The sequence below is a fragment of the Rhipicephalus sanguineus genome, chromosome 4 (assembly GCF_013339695.2).
Source record: "Rhipicephalus sanguineus isolate Rsan-2018 chromosome 4, BIME_Rsan_1.4, whole genome shotgun sequence".
Classification (NCBI taxonomy): domain Eukaryota; kingdom Metazoa; phylum Arthropoda; class Arachnida; order Ixodida; family Ixodidae; genus Rhipicephalus; species Rhipicephalus sanguineus.
Genome location: NC_051179.1, coordinates 150368829 through 150389386, shown reverse-complemented (window position 1 = coordinate 150389386; position 20558 = coordinate 150368829). Strand labels below are relative to the sequence as shown.

The 20558-nt window shown below is 46.3% G+C and overlaps 1 long non-coding RNA gene across 1 annotated transcript in view; it reads left to right on the top strand.

Annotated features, from left to right (window-relative positions):
- Positions 1-278: 278 nt before the first annotated feature.
- The window catches only part of LOC125758124 (uncharacterized), a 65378-nt gene continuing 45098 nt past the window's right edge, over positions 279-20558 (top strand). The window contains exons 1-2 of the long non-coding RNA XR_007415882.1: positions 279-378; positions 8857-8896. This is a non-coding gene — a long non-coding RNA (uncharacterized LOC125758124). The remainder of the gene's footprint in view (positions 379-8856; positions 8897-20558) is intronic.

The window sequence follows — 20558 nt, the reverse complement described above, 5'->3', positions numbered from 1 at the left end:
CGCGACCTCCTCTTCCACAAGTAGGGCGCGTGCCATTAAATTTCAATAGTGGTAGCGCCAAGTTAGGCAAGCTACGAATGTGTTGTTCCGCTAAAATGGCACTTGTATTTTTCCGAAGCAATGATTATAAGGTCACACTATTGCTCTCTGAGAAGGCGAACAATGGCATGTCCATATGTTGTTCTAATAGCAGCTGAAAACTCCATTGCATGAACTCCTACACAATGGTCGGGCGTCCCAGCTCGTGTATATAAACGCCGGCTGGTTTTGAAATTCTTGTTCTCGAGAAGAGCAGCTTACGCAATATTACTTTGACATGTTTTCATCCAAGATTCTCACCTTCACCTTTCTCGCTGTCGCTATGCTACTCGCCTATGAGTAAGTAGAGTACCATAAGACACCTACCTCTACTTAAAACGGCAACTCTTATTATGCCATATTTAGAATATTGACTCTCGTGTGAGCGTTCATAAGGGCTGTAGACTTAATTGTTTTCAGCGCAGAGTCGCGCAGTCATTTGAAAAATGCGACGACGTTCGGGTCGGAAACAGAAAGGGCTGTTATTGAAATATTTCCGCCATTGACACTTTTTTTGTCTTACGAAGTATTCATAAGAGAAACACGTGAATCTCGCGAGGTGAACATTTGAAGCTGCGAATTTCAGCTTAAAATCTTGGAGGACGCTCGAGCTTCGCCTTCAAGAGTAGACGCGATAACGTAATCCGGCCACATTCACCTTCTCACTCGCTAGCCTGGCTTCGCTTCTTGGTGGGCACCTGAACCATGCCGCAAGGAAAGGAACGTCTGTAGTAATTACATCTGTCGTCGTAATTGGCCGTTTCAAGCTATCCTAGAACGCCTACTTCAAGTACTGTTGGGAAGTGCCCACTACGCCATATTTGCGAACTGGCGAAGTGCGCAGAACGCGTCCGTAAGGCAACACGCGCCCCTGCACGCTTCGTTGATGCTTTTGATGATGATGATGATAAATAATTATGCCGGAGTGCTGTGCAATGGGTGGCAATTAAAGCATCCACTCGTTAGGCAGTTCACATGTTTTCATGCCCGGAGCCATTATACACTTCTGCCACGCAGTATTACATGGTTAACGAGACTGGTTGCTCTACGTGACATTCGTATAGGGTTTTTTTTCAATATCAGTTTCAAGCAGTGGCGGAGCTCTCTGGCAGAACACCTTCCTGCCACGCAGAAGGCCTGCGTTTTAATCCCATTCAAACGTAACATTTTTATTATATATTTGTTTGGATTTTTGTCGAAATTTCTCTCGTGGACGACGCAGATTTTTCGCACACAACCAACGACGCCGACACCTAAACAAACACCGGAATTTCAGTGAAACGAGCTCTTCACCGTTAAAGCGTTTCTATGCCGTGTCTATCACTGCAACTTTAGCGCCTGTATGGAAAGCACCTGCGAAAGGCAATGAATCGCATTTGCGAACGGAGCATAGAGCGTATTGAGGCAATTCAATCGGCTTTCCGAACTTCGTTGCAAATCATATTTTTCCTGCATATGGTACGTCGGGTGATGCATAGTGGCTAGAGGACGATACTTTGCGTCCACTGTTGTAAAATGCGGGACGATGTTTTTCCGTGATCAAAAACCATTGATAGATTGCATATGTCTTGCGCAAAGCTTTCAGATACCTTCATAGCGCTTGAAACTGATATCACTAGGGTAGAATAGAGCTACGAGATGTACTAGTTGGTGCCCGTTCATCGGTAAGCTGCGCTAAGTAAACACTACGCTGGCAGATAAAAGAGAAGATAGGACGTTGCACGTAGCGTCCTGTTTTCTGTTATCTTGGTGGGTGTATAGTCACTTAGCTTGACTTTATCAATGAATGAGCAGCACGCCCTGAAGCTTCCTTTTATAACTGAACGATAAAACTACGGCACATCCTACGCACTGCGAGAATTGATGCTGTGCAAAGCAGTCAGAAAGGAGATGGCTATGGCTCATTATTCGACTTCTGTGAGCTTAGAGTTTCGAGACGAGTTGTTTGTGCCAAAATAACGTCGGCCCTCGTGTTCGAGGTGCGAGTTTCATTGAGGAGATGCACGCTACGGCGCGCTGACGTACACCCGCCCACAAAAGTTTTCGGAACGTGGCCTACACGGAAAATGCAAATTTCTGCTTTGTTAGTGCACTGCGCTTCTAATCTAGCGGATAGCTGTATAGGTAGCAAGAACTATACAGGCTTAAACATTTATTTGGGGCCTATATGCTCAGAGGAGCGGGAATATATTTTTTACAGAAATTCCGCGTTCCGCACACTTTTGGAGGCGGGGGTACATATCAGTAGCAGCGTTCGGCGGCGCACTCCTGCTACGTCGAACAACGCCCTACTATCCGCGGCAGTATCATAGCGGTTCATATGTTATAATTTGTAACAGTGTTATAATAGTGCACTGCAGACTCTACGAAACTGTAGGGAACGTTAGGCAGCGCTAGACTACCGTGACAATTAGCGAACGCTTAGGCGTGCACTGCTAAGTAACTGTTAGCCAACACTACTAAGCACTATCCGACAGTCTGACTGTCATGAACAACATTAGCTATCACTGTTCTTGCGCTGCTATCTAATGCCTGGCCTTTCTTGGAGTGGGGGTGGGGTGTAGTCAATATAGTCAGTAACCAATAGCCAAAATATACAAGCACTAGCCAACACTAGCCGTAAGTGAACCAGATCTATTCAGCACTAGCCACCACTTAATTGCGAACCTCAGCAATTACTATTCAGCATTAACCAACACTAGCCATGACTTAACAACACTAGCCAGGGGTAGTCAACAACAGCCAGCATTAGGCGGAACTTGCCCCTCATAACAGTTCACCATTTTAACCTGAGGAATCATCGCGGACCGCCGCGTACTCCTGCGACACACCTCAGGTTTTGAGGTCGCATGGGGAAGCTGTCCTCTCGCCGCTGTGCCGTTCAAGGAATCTTGTGTGCTTTTTTTTACCGGAACATTGCTTAACTAACCAAATGCACTCGGCCATTTTAAATCCACCTGTCTAACTTGCTTGCTATCTATCTTGTTACTCTTGGGGTCGTCTCCTTGATCTGGTGGATACCAGAATTGGCATAGGAGGACATGGGTGCCCGACGAAAAGGATTGGTGAATCGTGACATGAATAACATGGATTCCTTGCCACGTACGTCACGAAACGCTGTCCACTAGTCTTGTGTCGCAGATACCCGCATGACGTAGCTTGGTGTGCGCTACATGTGACTCGCGGTCCATATCAACCCAGGCTTTGGAGGCCTTAACGTCATAGCGTGAAACTGGACAAGCCCCACTACCGGGTACAGCAAGTTCGAGGGAAAGCGAATACAGTGCGGGGAGCGAGCGCAGCGAACTGGAGCAAGCGAGTGGCATATTGCAAGCCTCGCGTCCAGCTATTAGGTGTCGCCACCGTCGTAACGACGACAGCGCACTGCCGGCAGCGCTAATGAAACGCCATCTACGCCTTTTTTCCCCGATTTCATTTGTAAGGCTACGCATCAGCACCCATAAAAAACTGTTTCTCAATTAATTTTAGGCTGTCAGAAACGTGTATAGCCCGAACCCTCGAATATGGCGAAGTTATGCATTTCTGGTAGCAGTGCGAACCAGAAAAACCGCACTGATGGTCGTGAAAGGCGCGCGGTTATGTTCATACCAATTAGAGACAGTTTGTCAAATACCTTGAACGAAGTGGTGGACATCTTGAGCTGCAGAAGTGCAGGGACTTTAGCGGTATGCCTTCATTATCCCAGCCAAGATTTCGTGCAGTTCGATGTTTTTATCATCCAGCGCCGGACAGCTTATGGCTATGCGTAGCACATACCCTCTTCACATATAAATTCTTATGCGTGCATGTATACATGCTAACACGCTACTTACGTGTCCTTAATTTTATGTGAACATCGATGCAGTTGCAAAAAAAAATGGCTTATTGTAGCAAGTTTGTGTGACCAGCGTTGTTATTTCGCTCGGCCTGTATGCGGCAGCATTAACCTAATAAATTAAGTATGCAAGATACGTCTGAGCTTCTAATGAGTAATTGACTACAATGCGCATTATGGAAACGAGAAAAATTCAGGGAGGGTTTTGCACTCACCTGGTTTTGCAATGCCTCCGTGATCAGCCTAAATTAGACAAAGCTGCGACGTCATGTGATGACGGTGTAGGCTTGTGCCACAGGAGCGAAGGAACTAGACGGCTGAACCAGAGTCAACGCCAGCAGGGAACACGAGCCGTGGCTTCACGTGCCACTGCAGAGCGCCGTCTTTATTTGAGGTCACACTCCCTCCGCGAGAGCGCTACAACGGCATTATGTTGCGTTACGTCACATGACGTCACGCCAGAATTTGTGACGTCATTGTGACGTCCTCACGTGATGATAATTTTTTGCACCAGTCGTCCCCGCACGCCGCCGCCGACGGTCAAATTTCCTGTTAAACGAGGCGTATAAGCCATTCGTCTTAATAAATAAAATGAAATGAAACTTCTTCGCAAGGCGCGATTCGCAACCGGATACCCACGTCCCGAAGGCGAGCGTCGCAACCACTCTGCTGTCGAGGCACGGTAGCAGAACAAGCATTTATAGGAACCATATGATTGCGCTGCTATGTGTGAGATAGCGAAAAGAAGAGAGAAAAAGACAGAAAGCAAGACAAAGAGAGAGCGAGAAAGAAAGAGCGAAAGAAATCGAGAAATAGAAAAAAAGATGCAGAAAGAAAGAGAAATAGAGAGAAACAAATAAAGAGAGAGACAGGCTAGACTTGTATTCTTGGGCTTAACTGGCCTTCTCCATGCTCATGTGGCTATATCTAGGCTTACCTAGCTATCTCTTGGCGAGGCTTGGTTGATTTGCTACGGAAGTCCGCCCAGCTCCGCTGCTTCTCAGGCATGATTTCACCAGTGCGAAGCTGCACTAGTTTTTTTATGCATTTGAGATTGGGTTTCTGTAAATAAGGGAAGCCAAATACCTTCCATGTTTTGACGCCCATATAAAAAAGTTCCTGCGGCCGCCACATTCACATGAGGATAGATTACCGGCGAAGCTGCACTTGTGTTTCTGCTGTAGACGCTTCTCCGCTGGTTTGCCCGGCGTGCGTGACTGCAGACAGTGAAGTTGTTTTTCGAACTCATGGTGCTTCAACGCATTCTCTACTGTCACGTGGTCTCGCAGCTTTCAAAAAGAATTTCTAGCTGGCTTTGAAAATTAATTGTGGATTTCAGGCTGGGTGCTGAGCTATAATGTTTGGCTCACGTGTTCTCAGGAGCTTCGAATGCCGATCGGCAGCGTTTTCCGACCATGCTCAAAAAGTGTTGCAGGGTCGCTTCAACGCACGCGGGATGCAGGGCGCATGGGCACAGTCGCATATCGACACCATGGAAACACGGCCGGATTTTGATCGCATGGCCGCATGTTTCAACCAATGAAAGTACACATGACACTGCTATGTCAGCAAGGAGAACGACTCTAATCAACGCGGGAGCAATAATTTCAGGTTGCGCACCACCGTTCAGCTGTCGCTGTGCCATACGCACTCATATTTAGATTTGCAACATGCCTGTTCTTTCAAATTGACGAGTAGCGACCACGGTGCATCCGGGGTTACGGTGTTTGGCGGCTGACCCAAACGTCGCGGCTTCAGTCTCGGCCGCAGTGGTCATGTATTGGTGAAGGCTAAATGCTAGAGGCCCGTGGACCGTGCTATGTCAGTGCAAGTTAAAGAACCCTAGGTGGAGGTAATTATCCGGAGCCCTCCTCTACGGCGTGCCTCATTGCCTGATTCTCTTTGGGACGTTAAACCTCATATACCTCAAACGGACGAGCGCTAAAGAATCGTAAACTTTTGCCAACTAACCAACCGTTGGTTTGCCAACCAACTAACCGACCGACCAACCGACCGACCGACCAATTCCAATAACGCGCACATCGACCATTGAACACATACAGACACACACACAGACAAATACAGGCAGTGGCGTCGTCTGGCTATATTTTGCTTTGCGTAAATGCATAACAAATGAAGGGCTGTGCACTCCTGACTGAAAAAGTGTAGCGTACGGCACTTGAAGTAGAAATTTCTTTCCCCCGAAAGCTCGAAGCAGGCCAGGCAAAATAAAGATGGCACCAGCTGAAACAAATACAACAATAGCGGACGGGAAAGTCGGTCTGCAGGAAAAAAAAAAAGTAAAGCGACCCTTATGTAACACTTATTAATCTGGTAGTGGCACTCTAACTGACTGTGGTAGTAAACTTCAGATTAAGTGAGAGCTATCTTCTTTTTTTTTCTCATTCGATGTATTCATTCGCGCCTCCTACACCCTGTAAGTTTTCTGCTCCTAACATTATCTTGCACTGCCATTAGGATCGGCAACATTGCAAGCGTGCGGTACCTCACCTGGTATTCCACTGCCTCTGGGATCGGTACACGTCTAGCCATGTGATCATTTCGTGGGATTTCGCCAACACGAGACAGCATCTTATGTGACGTCATAGCGACGTCAAGGCGACGCCATATTGACGTCGCGATAATTGATTATCAGTTAGGTCATGGTGGCGTCGCACGATGGCGTCATCAAGCAGTAATTTTTGATCACATCAATTTTGGCATCGCGCGTGTCGACGACGCTGCCGATACCGACTGTCACTTTTCTCGTTCGTTCAGGAATCCATGGCATTCATCTTAAAATATGACTCTTAATTTGAACCGCTACCATCAATTTCATAGCAGTTTGCAGAATCCGTTGTATTAACTGATGTTTATACTAACTTCTACTGGTCATCAGACTCTAATTTTAATTTATGACAGACCTTAATGTCCAAGCGCCGCGCAGCGAATTTGGAGCTTCTTGTCGTTCTGCGTGTGACATTCCATTTTCTTGCAATCGCATTCATTGCTTCGCCCTTGTGGCAAAACTGTGCCTTTTTTTGCTTATGGTGAGAGAAGTATCACCGACCTGGTGCTCGGTGAGTGTTCATTGATTTCTTCAGAACGTGCGCTCTCCTTTTCACTGTCTCTTTCACTACCCTCTGTCCCTTCTAAATGACACCGCGCCGCGATCCCTTATGTGCTGCAGAACTAAGGTTATGTACCCTTCCAATGGGCTATGTAGGGCAGAACGGCCCGGAAACCCAATATTTTTATATCAATACTAAAAATAATACATACTCTGGGAAGCAAACCCGTGCATTGCCGAGCGCGTAGGAGCCCTGGAAGCCATCTAGAAATGGCGCCAAATACAGCTCCTTCAGATCGACGCAAGGGCTTGTCTACAGGTGTTTTTCATTATCGTTTCTGCATGTATGTATTTTTTATAATAAATATGGCTATATCGGTTTATTATTCATTTCCTATCGTTTTCATATGTTTAGAGAGCAAATTCTTCCAGCAGTAATATTTTTGTATTGCAGTCATTGGTTTATGTTGTGAACACTTTTGGCGCGTGTTTTTAAACATAAAGACGCGTTTTTTCAGGATCGCTTTCCTGAAATTTTTTGAAATTGATGTGCTTTTTTTAAAAAATATACGACCGATTCTGCTGATATTTTCTCAGATTATACTAAAATACCTTCCAAATAGTCGGGACCAAGAACTTCGAAAAACAGTACGAGGTATAATTAGGAAAATAATGAATAATTGGAATGTCTCTCTTACGGCACTTCACAATGCCATGTGGAATTAGCGTACCAGATTACACGGCCATGCTGTTTTTCGATTCCAAGAAAAGATACATTTATTTTGGCCCCCTGTACAAAATTTCGTACCTAAATACAAAATAGTAACAAAAGGTACAAGGTAAAATCGCACTAACTGAAGGCCAACACTTTTTTATGGAGAAGGCAAAATTTCAAATAAAATATAGAAGAGCTCCTAAGCCATAAAGCTGAAACCCAGATGACCCGTTTACCCTACCAGACCCCTTTTTACTAGTTATACTAGAATTAATCAGTCGAGAGAACGAAGTATGGACATTTGCTAACAGTCATTTGCTAATTTTATGAGCTTGTCATCGAGACAAAAAGGACGACAATAGTTGATCTGTGATGAAGACTGCGTGCGGATGCGCTGACTGCGCCCTTCTAAAGAATTTCTGGCGAAGTGTGTACTTTATTCAGAAAAGGCTTTTGCTTTCGTGTCTCAGGCAGGGCATGCGTCGCTTTCTTGTGCCACAACACCTTCCGGAGTGCTTCGCATCACAATATTTCCTTCAACTTTCACATGCATAAATTTGATATAGGTGGCTATGACAAACTCTTTTATTGATATATTACGTAGATCACTCCTGAAAGATTACCTAACTCAAGTGAATTCCCATTATATCGGTTACGAGCGATCGGGACAAGTAATAATATACAACTTCTGAACATCGCTTCCTATTAACATAAGCTAAACAGGAAGAATTAAAGCATACTCGCACAAATATTGTTTTAAAAGCTCGAGCACGTAGTAAACTCGCGTTCTTAAATTAAACCGCATCAAGATGTTTACGTAAATGCAATAAAGTTTAATCTGGCATAGCGTGATTGACCTAAACCATTTCAAAAGGAAATTAATGCTTGTTGCAAATTGAAGACAAACTTGGTTCATCAAGAGATATATGTTACCAAACTTCATTGCTTATCAAATAGAACACCTGAAGAAAAATGTAGCGATTCTTTGCCGCATATCAGGAAACGGCATTTTACCAAGATGCCTGTAGAAATACCCCCACTCTCTAGCTCCTATCTCGTATAGTGAAGCAATAATCACCATCTCTACTTACGAATATGGATATGTCGTGTCAGAAAATGGGAACTCCTTTATATAATTATTATGTATTTTTCTTTCAGATTTCATATGGCCTTTGCACCGGCTTGTGATCACACTCAGGTAAGCGATACAAAAATTACCGTAGCCTCAATGTCAGCCTTCGCGATCTCTCAACGTTTATTATACGCGAGTGGCTTAGCAATGTGTACACTCTTGGGGAACTTATCGCAGCATCTGTTGAAACCTCGGCAAATCTCACCAATTCTCGCCGGGTTCTACCAGAAACGCTGCTCTACACAATGTCACGTTCCGCGATGCTGTGCGATTCGCCATCTTTCCAATTCTGATTAGCCAACAGAGCTTCGACGGGCTCTCTGATTGGCTAAATTGCCGCCGTTATGAAATGTGTCGATGTGGCGGAATTTGACAGAACCCTACAATAGCGCCCCGCGTCTCACAACCGGTCGCACTATCTCGCCAGGTATTTGGTACACCGTAAACACCCAACAATATGAACGCTTCCCACCAATACATATATATATATATATATATATATATATATATATATATATATATATATATATATATATATATATATATATATATTTGATTGAAAGAACGATGCACGTACAAATGTGGTTTTAATAACGTTGCGGCTGGTAGGAGAAATATCTTTGTTTGTGCTGGCCCTTTAATAAAACCACATTTCGGACGTGCATCCTTCTCTTCAATCATCCATGGTACCTGACCCATCGACCATCTTAATATCTAGGGCTTAACGTCCCAAAACCAGGATATGATTATCAGGGACGCCGTAGTGGAGGGCTCCGGAATATAGGTACACGGGCCTCACATTTTCGCGTCCATCGACCACCATACCCAAAGAACAAACGTGCGAAACACAAGTTTTACTTAAGAAGGGTGTCGACGTGGGCTTGTTAACGATGATGACATGTTTTGCGAACGTTTCGGCAGGAGGGCCTACCTTCGTCAGAGTGAACTTGCCTTCACTCTGACGAAGGCAGGCCCTCCTGCCGAAATTTTAGTAAGGCCTGCGTTACGCAACAGGACGCGCACGTAATTCTCCCTACTTACTCAGTAACCTTGGACTTGGAGTTGTTCTGCTGATGCCTGCCCTGATGGCCATGAGCGCCCTTTCACATATGCTTGGCGAATGTCACATAGTTGGCGAATGTCAGAAACATTCGCCAACTTCCTGTTGTCTCACAAAGTACGTAACAACCCCGGCTTTTCATGTGAAAAGGAAATGGGGTTGCTTTAGACAGCACCATGTTTGACGTCTGCGTCCCAGGTCAGTGGGCATGGGCTGAAGATTGCCGTTGCGAATGCTTCATGCCGCTTGAGTTACGTCAGTGAAAAGGTGGTGGAGACACAAAATTTCAAAAAAATATTTCTCAAGTTAAGAAACCAATACCCTTTTGTAACTTTCCCTATGTTCAGCTAATACAATGAGCTTTCAAATAAAGTATTGTGCATATTTTTAGTCCGAACACCAAGGCAAGGTTTTTGACGCGGAATACAGAGCTTTTCTCAAAAAAAGTGATATTCGCAATTTTTTGTGAGACGATCTGCTGCACCTTCAGCGACCAAATTATTTTTCTTTTGTAGTATGTCGAAGAGGCCACCAGTATATATTTCATTTCTACCCTTTGAGTTTGCCTTGTTCCTGGAAAAAATATCAGACTTTGCAACTTTATTCAATTTTGCTTGTGCGAAAAGCTCTCGAAGAATTGATATACATAAATAAGTCATTATTTTTGCAGTTACATCACTCCATTAGCTTGCCGGAAATACCATTTTATCGAGTGCATCCCATAAAGTTTCTTTGAAAAAAATTGTTGTTTGATGCCCATTAGCTCAGTCGGCGCAAAACTACAGACTCTCACAAATAGGCGGGAAAATGCTTGGCATCAGAAATAAACGAGCAGAACGAGTTTCAAACTTCAAGAAAAGCGTGGAAATTTTTTCAGCCATATTTGTTATGGTCGGAAAACGCTGGATGATTTCGCATGGAATGACCCATGTGATAAATTAACACTAAACAGAGACAAGGAAAACTGCGTAGTATTCCACTCCCGTTGTGCCAAATGTGACGCAGTTGGCTTGCAAATTCACCTCGTAGGTGGAACAATAGAACAACAAGACAACATAAAATATTTCGGGGCACTATTGGACTGCAACTTGAACTGGAGACCATATATATGTAGTATATGCTCGAAATTACCTTCCGCTTGCTTTTCGCTAATAAAATGCAGAGAATGTCTTAATCTTAACATTTTTAATTCTTTTTAATTTTTTATATTTCACTGTCACATCATGTGCTGTTCTGAATCATGGTCTGGGACATATGAAGCACACTTGGGTCATATCATTCGATTACAGAAAAGGGCCTTGCGCATTATGACATACAAAAGCCCGCATGATGATAACTTGCTTTTCAATCGACTCGGTATATTACCATTCTCTAGGCATGCTAAATGAAACTAGCCATTTTGATTAACAATATTTTACCCGGGAATCACTCGTTCTCACCATCTTGTTCATTGCACCTAATCGCAATCCAAGAAGCGCAACAAATATCAATTTCAGCCTACAGGTTACTCGTAACACGTTCGGCCAACGACTGCTGGAGTTTCATTGCTCCAAAATCTGGAACGCAGTACCCCCTGAGGTATAAATGCCTAACCATTTCGTGCCTGCCATGAGAAAACTATATTTATAAAAATTATCGTGAGTTTCCTTAGTTTACTGCTCACGTCTTTCATAGTGTGCCAGATTATTTATTTTCAGAGCTATTCAGCGGTTGAGTTTCGGTTGAGTTATGTGGCTATGTATTCTTGCAACTATGTATTCTCCCAGTGATCCATATGTATACATTATACTGCTTCCTTTTATTTGCCCTTCAGTGTATGCATCTCGCCTAACCACATAATGTTGTATTACTGATAACTACATATTCATATGACGTTGTAGCTGCTGCTACATGTATTTTGACTATGGGCCTACACTAGCCTTTGGCTACTGGCCCAAAGGTTGTTTGCACAAAAATACTGAATCAATGAAAAATAATTCAATTGAATTTATCGGATGTGGACGCCGAGGAGGCAGAAGCGAACACGGACGCTCCTTCAGCAAGCACACCGATGAGCACACTCGGCAATCGCACACAGTCAAGCCGCTTAATTCGCACTGTAGGAGCCGCGTCCATCTGAGACATTTTTAGATGCGAAGAAGCTCTTGCTCGGGGCTTGTGCGGCGGCGGTGGTGGCGTCCCTGCTCCACTGCGCATGCGCCTACTCTCTCTCCCACTCTCCTCCTTTACGCAGGTGTTCGGTCGCTTTCCCCCATGCTGCAGTCGCGGCGCAGCCTCTCCTCCCACGTGATGCAGCCGCGCGGCAGCCACATACAGCCTGTAACCCACTCTCTCCTCTCCCTCTCCCATTTCATGTGTATATAGCACGCGCTCGGACGGAAGCCGACCGAGCGCGTGCGCTTGGTCGGCTTCCGTTATTCTCGCTTCGCTCCCGTTCACATGACTTGTAAGGTCAACATCGGCGCCACTCCTTCACTCGGCGCTAACGGAAAGCAACGCACAAACACAACGTACTGATAACACAAACATTAAGTACAAACCCCACACACTAACGGAAACGCCTAGTGAACGAAACGGAAACTTGGTGTGCGCCCCCAATGCTGCTTCGCATCCCCTCATGGTTCCCTTGAGTGGGAGATGGCATATTTTTTTTTTTCTGGGCGAGCGTGTACCACATCACTGTGAGCAGTTGTTACCGCGGTTCTCGGTAGCTTACCCTAAGGAGCGTGGTCTCCGCAATTAGCGCGAGGAGTGCTATAGTACGCTGCGTCAGTAATCACGGAGGCCATGTGTGGAGAAATAGTTAAGGCCAGTGACATTTCGCTTTAGCACTATCGATGACCTTAGGGACAAGCGCGTAAATCGCGTATATTTCCCGTCTACGTTAGCAACATGAAACTATGTACCATGATTTCGTGCACAACATTTTCTTCACCAGCTACATGAATAGACAACAATGGAGGGGCGGCAAGTGTTGCAACCGAATAAGAATGGTGCGCACGCCAAGGGAACGAAAAAAAAAATATTCACAGCATATCCACGGGGTGAATGATGATGAGTGCGGCGAAGCTCCGGAGAGAATAATCGGTAAACCGTGAATACTCCGAGTAATTCGCCCTGTATATGATCAAGTAAACACCTGAGAAACACCGCGTACATAATAAATATGAAACTTTTATTGTGCTGTTGGTTTACGTGGTCCCTTCATTACCACGGTCCCCTTAGCGTACGTCGCCGCACTAAATCGAACGAATGCCTTCCATCAATGACATGTGCCATATGTGAATCTTCCGTGAAATCTGCCCAGTACATCAACGACGTGAGATCGGGCGCGTTTATACTAAAGGGTCGATGAGAGTCATGGCGACTTGCAGGTGACTTTAGTTTTACATGTACGCTGTAGATTTTTATTGTTTAATCACGCACAGGAGAAATCTCGCACAGGCACTACCTTGGAGGTCAAAATCCAGCGCCTATATATACGGGATGGTCATTGAACAGTTTTGTAGCGCGAGCAGTCGGTTTTTCAATCAAGAAACTCGCTAGCAGACACTGCCTGCGTCGGCCTCGCGAGGCGTGAGAGTTGGGGGGGGGGGGGGACTAGAGCACGCATCTGCAACGCAGCGAGCGCCTCCGCGCCATCTAGGGATCTTTCAGAGAACTAGAGGTGGCTACGACAGCGCCAGAACACTCCAAGAAATAGAGGTGGCTACCTACTACTCCTACATACTACAGAGGAGGGACAGACCCACACCCTAAGGAGCTTTGCTTCTAAAGAATTCGGCAGAACCCACGCGCTGTGGGAATCGGTTTGATGCGAAGCAGTCAGCGAGTACTTCTATGCTGTACTTTATGGCTTTGAGCCAAGCGTTGGGAGGTGGATCGACGTGTTTTAGGGGCGAAGCTCCTTAAGGCGGCACCCGTTCATCCCTCGTAGTCGTAGTAGTCGTAGTGCATAACCAGTCTTACGCTTTGACCTCCAAGGTGGTGCCGGTGGGAGATTTTTCCTATGCGTTGTTGAACAATAAAAAATTCGCAGCGTGCGCGTTAACTAAAAGCCGAATTCTTCTGTCTCTCATTCCCCATTAGCAGCCATTGGCATGTTCCAGTAGGAAACGTTAGTAGAAGTAGAAGTGTAAGTGTTAGCTAAAAGCCGACTTCTTCTGTCTCTCATTCCCATTAGCAGCCACTGTTTACCTCCAAGGTAGTGCCTGGTGAGATTTCTCCTGTGCGTGATTAAACAATAAAAATTTTGTTCAAAACGCCGTTGATTGATGAAATAAACCAACGAAAGACGCCAGATGTTTTGTAAAAGCAAAACGAAAGAACGCCAGATGTTTCTAAAGCAAAACGAAGAGACGCCAGCTGCTTAACGAAAGACGCCAGATGTTTTCTAAAGCAATGGTTTTCTAAACAATGAAAATTCACAGCGTACATGTAAAATTAAGGTGACCTGCAAGTCGTCATAACTCATCGAGCCTTTAGTATAAACGCGCCCGATCTCACGTCGGTGATGATGTACTGGGCAGAATTCACGGAAGATTCACGGTTTACCGATGAACCTCCGCAGCTTCGCCCACTCATCATCATTCACTCCGTGGATATGCTGTGTTTTTTTTTGTCCGGCCAGCTAGCCGCCTCTGGATCGGCGCTACATGACGCCTCCGTCTCCCCCCTCCCCCCAGCGCGGTGCGCGATAGCAAAGATATGTATGCAAGAGATAGGAAGAACAAATAAAAACTATGCACATGTGCGGCAGTTCTTAGAATGTCCGCTGTGAAATCCAAGTCGTCAGGGTGGAAGGCGTAAGGAGATCGACATTTCTGGCGGGCGGCACTGGGAACCACGCAGCGGGCGAGGACCGCGATGATTGCGCATCGCTAGGAGCAGCGAGCAAGTAGATATTTGCCTTGAAGGTGCTGGTGGTGGAAGTTGTGCAAGTAACATTTGCCTGGTGCACTTCAGTGGGACTAACACTCTCACAAGAAAAGACTACTTACATGAGCATTGCCAATAAGTGGGGCCGCCGCAAGCTTGACCGAACCCCTGTACGACTTACGCTTGATGGTCGTGTTCTCACGGAGACGTCTACAATCCGCGTCCTTGGGGTAGAATTTTCTGCATCTGGATCGGCCACACTCTGGCTTCGGTCTGCACGCAGAACCGCCTCCAGCATGCTTCATCTTTTTCGTCGCATCGCTCAGCGCAGTGGCGGAGCACGAACTCGTATCGCACGGCAACTGGTATGTTCCGTATTCCAGCCTCGATTACTGTACCAAGCACAGTTTCAGCACTTCACCAAAGCGGAATGGGCGCGACTGGAAAATCTTAATCGTGAAGCCATGCGTGTGATCACAGGCCTTCCAAGGTTCACACCGATTCCGACACTCCAGGCAGAAGCACAGCTCAATACGCTAGATGAACTCATTCACCAAAGACGCAAGGCAAGGATGATAAAACACAGCAATGTTCCTGTGGCTGCTGCCTTAGCGAATTACATGAACCCTAAAGCCCCTTTGGTTGACGAACCTACGTTGTCAGTACCACCGTGGGATCATTGCCAAGTGACCACCAACAAGCCACTTGGATGTATACGTCAAGAAGTGAACTCTATTTCAAAGTGCACACCGCTCGGCCCTTTATCTTTGGCACCTCAGGCACTTGAACTAGTAGCATATGTGGACGCCGGGTTGACATCTTCTATACTGCACACTTCCTTAGTGTGCCCATCTCACCCACATGCCAACCAGACCTGCTCTTATGCATTAGACACCCCCATTACATCCGTACTAGCCGAGTTAGTTGGCCTCTGCGATGGTCTTGCCGCACTTCAACCGCTCGTCGAGATGCAACACCCATCAAGTGTGATCCTTTACACGGACTCGACGCAAGCGGTGCGCGCACTCCGTCGCGTAGACCTTTCTGTGGGTGTAGCAGTGCAATTTCATCGTTGTGCTGCAGCTTATCCATGCTCTGTTCGAGTATGTTGGATTCGCCGGTCTAGTGTTATGGCTCATGCCGCGGCAGATGCCGCATGCCATCCTGTAACCATCATGTACCCTTTACCTCTGCTCCGGCTGCCACCTTCTGACACTGTGGACATTCACAAGGAAAATCTTCGGCGCACCACGCGAGCTCTCATACCTCCGCGTGGTCATGACCTCCCGAGTGGACTTACTCGTCAAGAGGAGGTATCGCTCCGAAGAGTTCGCGTGAGTGCGGCTGTGACACCTTCAATCCGCGCTAAGTGGGGCTACACCGACACAACTTCAAGCTGCCCATTTTGTCCTGCGCCGGTGCGGGACGCAGACCTGAACCACCTCTTATGGACATGCCCTGGGCTACAAGCGGCTCGTCGACGCCATCTGCGGCGTGCAGGACTTCAGCACACCAGGCCACCGGATCTGCAGCTATGGATATACGGTCCGAACCATAGGTCCCTCCTGGACTTCATGGAGGAAACACAGCTGCACCATTTTGTGTAACGTGTATTGATGCCGCAGGGCAAACTCACGCAAATAAAAAAAAATGACAGGTGACAAGGTGAAGCGTATCAATAATGCACTAATTCCCCCTTGCGCTGAAGCGGCCAGCCTGGCCGCGACTTAGGCTAGGGAGAGACGTCGAACGAAAGGCTTCAGACTTTTTTATATGAATGGATGCTATGAGCGAGGCTTGGGCTAAAGCCGCCACCTCACAGTGTGTTAAATCTTGGCGAAATAACACTTCTCTTAGAAACGCACCGAATGGGACGGTCCTAGAAACGGTGCGTTATTTCTTCTTTTTTTAAACACCAAAGTGTTTTATGCCGGGGTCCATCAAAATTTTCATGACATATATCCGTCACAGAAATACCTCATGAAAGTCATGGCGCAAATGCGTCATTTTGCTGACGTATTTCCGTCACGGAAATACGTCAGCAAAATGAACGCCATCAAATGGCATAGAAAACAAACCATTAAGAAAAATCTACGCATCAACATGAAGTGAATCATGACGAGTGGGCGAAGCTCTGGGTATCGTATAGGTGAGTAACCGTACGTTATCCGAGCGTTGCCCCATATAATCTAATTTAAGTGACATAATGTGACATAAAGCGTGGACGACAAAGCTAGGTCCTAAGGTCCATATTCTCTACGTTGAAGTGCCGACTAGTATAAAGGGTTGGTGTTTGTAGGTGTTCTATATTGTTCTGTCACAGTTATGATTCATGTTCGTCTAATGTAAACGTTTTTTTTTATTCACATACACACATATGTTTCTACTTTAGCCACGGTTTTGTATATACCACGACAACCAACAGAATCGACGACAAAGCTAGGTCCTAAGGTCTATAATGTGCACGTTGAAGTCGCCGAATAGTATAAGGAGTTTGTGCTTGTAGGTGGTTTAATTCGATAGCGTTAAAGAGCTCGTTTCGCAGAAATTCCTGTGTCGGCGTCGTTAGTTGGGAGCGAAAAATCATCATCTTGTCCGTAACCAAAAAATCGAGAAAGATGCAAACAAATAAATAATAAAAATTCTTTGATTCCAGTGAGAATCGAACCCAGGCCGTCTACGTGGCAAGCAGGTGTTCTACCACAGAACCACTCATTTTTTGGTATTTATTGCAGGATGTAACATTCAACCAAACAAAAATACATCCCCACTAAGCTGCAAGCTTAGTGTTATAGCTTAAGCATAGTATGCCACGTGCCACACACGCTTCAAATGGTTTCAGATGACGCAGGTCGTCCATAACATTCAGTAGTTCATCATCGTAGCAAAGTTTTGCAAATACTTCTCGCAACTTGCACATTGCTTGCAAATTCACTGAAATTAACTTTAATCCTTCACCAACATACGCGTTCTGTGCACAAGTGTCACAGCAAGAGATGTATTAGCGCAGTAAAACTGGGTACAAGCGTATATTCCCCGTCGGGCTTCACACCATGTGAACTGCATAACGAGCTGGTGGTTTAAAGCCGACCACCCATTACAAGAGGCACACACATTACTGCGTGTATTGCCTTACGAACACGCAGTGGGTGCATCGCAACTTCGAAGAAGTATCACGCGCGTAATTGCTGCTGGTTTAAAGCATGCCACCCATTACAAAGGGCATACACATTAGTGCGCGCATTCTCTTACACACACGTAGTGGGTGCACTGTTGTCATAAAATTGCTGTTGAAGAGGGCGGAAACCTTTCCCTTTACTATAGAATGTCGAGTGTGAGTGTGCGTGTGTGCGTGTGTAAGACCGGGCGACTGCACATAATGACAAGCGAAATAGAGCGCGATGAGGACGGAGCAGGATATCACTATCGCGTTCAACTCTTAAAGGCGAGCTTAAGCGTCCCCTAAGTTTTTATATTGTTTCGTCGCAATTATGATTGATATTAGTCGGTTGTTAGACTTGATGTTTCGATTGTACACGGTGCTGTGCCGTGAGCACGGACAACGAACAACGGACAAGCCACAACGCAGAGGTACTTCGCCCCTGAGTTCCGTTGACAGTAGTCGAACCCATGACTTCTCGGTTCGCGACGATGGCTGGTGGGTGTTTAGGCCCGTGAGCTACCGCCAAACATAACGGGGGGCTGCAGGAACGCGCCTTTCATCTTTCACACTTACCTCTCACAGTACTCTTGGATGGATGGATGCTATAGCGTCCGCTTCATAACGGGGCGGTGACATGTGTGCCGCCAGGCACGGAAAAAAAGAAAATATGGCTGATCCCTCCGCCATAGGTATCGGCATAACATGAAAGTGAAACGTGTCGTCATAGAAGTAGTCGATTGTTTATAGTGCATTGGTATATGAGAGTTTGTACACTGTCTATTGTTGTTTGGCTGATATAGCACGGCTTGATCTGGACGCACTGACTTTGACGCCTAATGGCACATCTCCGTACGGAGGACTAACGCCCATGATCATGATTTAACCCTTTCGCTAGCTGAAGTTGTGAATATATACCTGGACACCGCATATGGTAAATCCCGCGAAAAGATGGCATCCACAAGCACGAGCGGGAATCGCGGTGCGACAGCCAGGCGAGCGTCGGAGAGCTATAAGCACATAGTCGATAGTCATAGCACACACTGATACTCGATATTCACTCCTTCAAAGCGTCCTAAAACGCGGAAAGAAATGCGAGGAGCGTCGTGTCATCGCACTAGCCTGACCGTTAGTTCTCACAGGGCGAGCGGGGAACGCGGGGCGACAGACAGGCGAGCGTCAGAGAGCTATTTTATAGGGGCGAAGCTCCTTATAGCATCACCTGGTCGGTCGTCGCTCCGTCCGGCTTTCCCCCGCCGTCGCGTCTCCCGTATCATTCAATAGATGACGCTGTCCCATAAAGATGCATGCAAACTGCAGTTGGGTGACGATATAGTAGATGGCGCTGTCCCATAGAGATGTGTGCAATATGGCGGTTGGGTGAGTGCACGCTAGATGGCGTTATAGGTGCAGCTGCTCTCAGATTGGCCGCTGCGCCGGTTATCTCTCATTCTCCTTGATCGTCGCCGTACGTGGAGGAGTGTGCTTGCCGGATCATGCTGCTTGGCGGACCATGAACGACGAGGAGCACAGGGTGCGGAAGGCCGCTGCGTCTCGTGCTCGTCGGCAGGATCCCGAGGTGCGAGCTCGAGAGGCTACCGCCAAGCGAGCGCAGCAGTAATCAAAGCGGCGTGCCGCTTTGATTACTGCTGGGCGAAACCACTGAACATCTCACAATGCAACCATGATTGCTTCAGGAGCTTTGCCCAAGCTCATCATCATTCACCCATGAATATGCTGTATTTTTTATTAGGATGGGTGCTATGAGCGAGGAGAGGGCTAAAGCTGCCACCTCGCTGTGTGTTAAAGCGTTAACGAAATTACACCTCCTATTGAAAACGCGCCGAATGGGACGGTCATAGGCACTGCGCATTGCCGGAGCTAATTGCGGAGGTAATGAGGTTTTTTTTTCCGAGCCTGGTGGCCCACATGTCACCGCCCCGTTATAAAGGGTACGCTCATAGCATCCATCCATTCATCGAAGAGTCGAAATTTCCGGAGCCCTCCACTACGGCTTCTCTCATAATCATATGGTGGTTTTGGGACGCTGCACACTAGATGTTATTATTATTATCAAAGAGCCCTGTGAAAGGCAGGTGTGAAAGATAAAAGGTGCGTTCATGTGGGCTCCGTGATGTGTTTGGCGGTAGCTCAGTGCGCTAAATGCTCGCCAGCCATTGTCGCGGATGTAGAGGTCGTGGGTTCGACTACTATCAAAGCAACTTTTTCTTATTGTTTCTTTTCTTTGCCATGTGATGGCGTTCATTTTGCTGACACATTTCCATGACGTAAATACGTCATAAAATCTTGGTGGACCCCTGCATAAAACACTTGTGTGTTAAAAAAAGAAGAAAAAACGCACCTTGCTACGACCGTCCCATTCGGTACGTTTCCAAGAGGAGTGTAATTCCGCCAATAGCTTTGTAATTCCGCCAACAGGAGTGTAATTCCGCCAACAGATTCCATGCATATAAAATAGTTCTCCGACGCTCGCCTGGCTGTCGCACCGCGTTCTCGGCTGGCCCTGTGAGAATTAACTGCAAGCCTAGAGGGAAGAAGGGACGCGCGTAGCGTTTTTCTTCGTGTTTAACGACTCTTTTACGAAGTGCATATCGAGTATCAGTGTTTAT